The 3,874-nt window shown below is 53.9% G+C and overlaps 1 long non-coding RNA gene across 1 annotated transcript in view; it reads right to left on the reverse strand.

Moving 5' to 3' along the window:
• Positions 1-1,023: 1,023 nt before the first annotated feature.
• Positions 1,024-3,874, reverse strand: part of LOC108523401 (uncharacterized) — an 8,599-nt gene continuing 5,748 nt past the window's right edge. Inside the window, exons 3-4 of the long non-coding RNA XR_001883804.1 lie at positions 1,596-1,783; positions 1,024-1,142 (exon numbers count right to left, since the gene is read on the reverse strand). This is a non-coding gene — a long non-coding RNA (uncharacterized LOC108523401). The remainder of the gene's footprint in view (positions 1,143-1,595; positions 1,784-3,874) is intronic.

Genomic DNA, 3,874 nt, shown 5'->3' on the forward strand with positions numbered 1-3,874 from the left:
GCCCTGCCACAGGCCTGTGCCAGTCTGATGCGACCGTTTCTGATCCGAGGGTACGCCCCTGCCTGGCACAGCTCAGCAGCGGAGAAGAGGACTGAACCGTTAGCCCAGGGCTGCATGGCACCCTGGCTCAGTGCTCCTGGAAGACTCCTCTTTCCAGGTCTACCAGCCACGGAAGATTAGTCATCACCATTGATCAGCGTCTCCACTCCCTCGCTGAGTGACTTTGTGCAACTCCCCTCACCTCTCTGGGCCTGTTTCTGTCTCTGTAAGATGAGACAGTAAGACCTGCACTCAGAGGACTGTTGTGAGCATTGGATGGAAAACAGCATTTCCCCAACTCAAGGCATTCCATTTCCCATCACAATTCTTCCCACGCCTGCACGCCACCTGTGTGGCTTTTCACTTGGTGTTTGTCACCAAACCAGCTTTAAATCATCTCACTTTATAAACAAGTACTTCACTGAAGAGCCCAGAGCATCCGTGATAGATCCAACACGCAGCCTTTCTTGTTCCTTTTAGTGGATCCATTCGAAAAGCTCCAGTCTCCTGGCCGGGCGCGGTGGCTCACGCCTGTAATCCCAGCACTTTGGGAGGCTGAGGCGGGTGGATCACAAGGTCAGGAGTTCGAGACCATCCTGGCCAACATGGCGAAACCCCGTCTCTACTAAAATACAAAATTAGCCAGGCGTGGTGGCGGGCGCCTGTAGTCCCAGCTACTCAGGAGGCTGAGGCAGGAGAATGGCGTAAACCCAGGAGGCGGAGGTTGCAGTGAGCCGAGATTGCACCACCGCACTCCAGCGTGGGCGACAGAGTGAGACACCACCAAAAACTAAGCAAAACAAAAATCTCCTGTCTCCAAGGCTGGGCACAATGGCTTACGCCTGTAATTCCAGCACTTTGGGAGGCCAACGTGGAAGGATTGCTTGAGGCCAGGAGTTCAAGACCTGTCTGGGCAACATGACGAAACCCCCCTCTCTATAAAAAAATGAAGATTAAACAAATCACCTGGGCATGGTGGTGCACCTGTAGTCCTAGTTGCTCTGGAGGCTGAGACAGGAGGATAGCTTGAGCCTGGGAGGTTAAGGCTGCAGTGAGCCACCATCTCTCCTTCACATTCCATCCTGGGAGTAAGCCCTACATCTCTAAAATCATCATAATAATAAAATAAATAAATAAATAAACTGTCTCCAAATCCTTCCATTCTTGTCCAGGCCTCTTTTGAGTAAGCTCTATTTTTTCCTAACACTCATTAAATAAATGCTTAACTGTGAAAACAGAAAGTCCCCTGGGCGGGGGCTGTGGGGGGCTGCCAGGCCGTGGCCAGAGGCTCTTATGCACTGGAGACCCGGCATAGTGGAGGGGCAGCCCTGCACCTGCTCCTGTCCAAGGTAGGTGCGTGGTGACTGCAGGCCATGGGAAACGTCCATCCTAGGGGAGTCACCAGCCACCTGGGAAGCCAGGATCAGGGCCCTCCACCCCCAGAGTCCGGGAGACAAAAGGAGGGACACCAAGGGACAAAGAACCCGAAGGCCCAAGGCAAAGTGGCATCAGCTCACCCAGGAGTCCCACCTTCATGCCACCGTCACAGCACTCACCTGCTGCCCGCCAGCGCCTGAGACCAGAGTGCTGGGGAGGCTGGCTCCAGGTGAAGGAGGTGAGGGCAGATTCGTTTCTTACTGCAGCTGTAGCCTCTAGAGCTGGGTGGGCAGGCAGGGCCTGGCTCCATGAGCTCAGAGCTGACCCTCTACAAAGATTCCAGGACGTGGGGGCTGGAGATGTCTCTCTTCAAAAACAGATTAATCCAGAGGAGGATGGGGTCTATGTTTAATACATTGTACTCTATGTCTTCAGCATAGAAAGCCCTTCCCACTCCCTGCTCAGTATCTCCCAGCCCTCCTAGGAGGCAGGCGCGGCAACTCCAGGACAGTCACCCTGGTTCACAGATGAGGAAACCGGGGTTTCAAGACTGAGACGTGACTGCCCAGCACAGAACGGGGTGGGGGCCAGCGAGGGGGTTTTAGGAGCACCTCTCGTGCACTGCCGCAGCCTCATACCTTACCCCACTTCATCCCTGGGACATCTTGTGAGCTGCGGACCACCGGCCAGGTGAACAAGGTGAAGAACCCTACCCGAGATGTAGCTGATTCGAATCTGTTAAGAATTAAGGCCGGGTGCAGTGGCTCACACCTGTAATCCCAGCACTGTGGGAGGCCGAGGCGGACGGGTCACCTGAGGTCAGGAGTTCGAGTCCAGCCTGGCCAACATAGAGAACCCCTTCTCTACTAAAATACAAGAAATTAACCGGACGTGGAGGCAGGCGCCTGTAATTCCAGCTTCTCAGGAGGCTGAGGCAGGAGAATCACTTGAACTCGGGAGGTGGAGATTGCAGTGAGCCGAGATCGTGCCACTGCGCTCCAGCCTGGGCAACAAAGGGAGACTCTGTCTCAAAAAAATAAAATAAATTAAAAAATTACAGCAGCCCCAACTTCCAGCTAAGTCATAGTCCAAGATATGATCCAAACACATTTTCCCACTGCAACAGTGTTATTTTATTTAGATGTTGGGGCTTGTCCATCAAGGGCCAGTTAACCCGCAACACACCAGGATTTCTGAACAAGCGTAATGAACATCTGACAAATATTATTACAACACCAATGGTCAAAATAGAAAAGCAAGAGCATTTTAAAAAAAATTCTTTTTTTTTTTTTTTTTTTTTTTTTTTTTTGAGACAGAGTCTTGCTCTGTCGCCAGGCTGGAGTGCAGTGGTACGATCTCGGCTCAAGTGATTCTCCTGCCTCAGCCTCTCCAGTAGCTGGGACTACAAGTACCTGCCACCACGCCCGGCTAATTTTTGTAATTTTAGCAGAGATGGGGTTTCACCATGTTGACCACGCTGGTCTCGAGCTCCTGGCCTTAAATCGTCTGCCCGCCTTGGTCTCCCAAAGTGCTGAGATTACAGGTGTGAGCCACTGCACCCAGCCAACTTTTTATTTAATATCTTGAATACCTGTCTGAAAATCTGAGACCAGATGGAAGAACAGACAGAATTTCCCGTGCTCTCCTGTTCCGGAATTTAAAGAAGAAAAAAGAGGGGAGGTATCGCCCAGTTGGGACCAGGCTGGGGGAAAAAAAGAATTTGCTGACAAAATAGGGAAGCTGTGAAAGAAAAAAGCAGGTCACTGGCAACTAGCTCAGTAGCTGGAAATCCCCTTGGTCCTTGGGAGAGACGATGAGCTCCATCTGGCTGCTTCCAACTCCGATGCAGAGAGAGCTGGTTCCCACCCCGCATCGGTCCCCGTGTCCTTCTCCTGGCTGAGCCTCACCTCCTCCGCCTGCCACAGAGGTGAACATCACCTCCTTCTCCTGGCTGAGCCTCACCTCCTCCCCCTGCCACAGACACATCACCTCCTTCTCCCGGCTGAGCCTCACCTCCTCCCCCTGCCACAGAGGCATCACCTCCTTCTCCTCGCTGAGCCTCACCTCCTCCCCCTGCCACAGACACATCACCTCCTTCTCCCGGCTGAGCCTCACCTCCTCCCCCTGCCACAGACGCATCACCTCCTTCTCCCCGCTGAGCCTCACCTCCTCCTCCTGCCACAGAGGCATCACCTCCTTCTCCTGGCTGAGCCTCACCTCCTCCCCCTGCCACAGACACATCACCTCCTTCTCCCGGCTGAGCCTCACCTCCTCCCCCTGCCACAGACGCATCACCTCCTTCTCCCCGCTGAGCCTCACCTCCTCCTCCTGCCACAGAGGCATCACCTCCTTCTCCTGGCTGAGCCTCACCTCCTCCCCCTGCCACAGACACATCACCTCCTTCTCCCGGCTGAGCCTCACCTCCTCCCCCTGCCACAGACGCATCACCTCCTTCTCC

This window comes from Rhinopithecus bieti, unplaced genomic scaffold (genome assembly GCF_001698545.2).
Source record: "Rhinopithecus bieti isolate Rb0 unplaced genomic scaffold, ASM169854v2 scaffold_3471, whole genome shotgun sequence".
NCBI classification, from domain to species: Eukaryota; Metazoa; Chordata; class Mammalia; order Primates; family Cercopithecidae; genus Rhinopithecus; species Rhinopithecus bieti.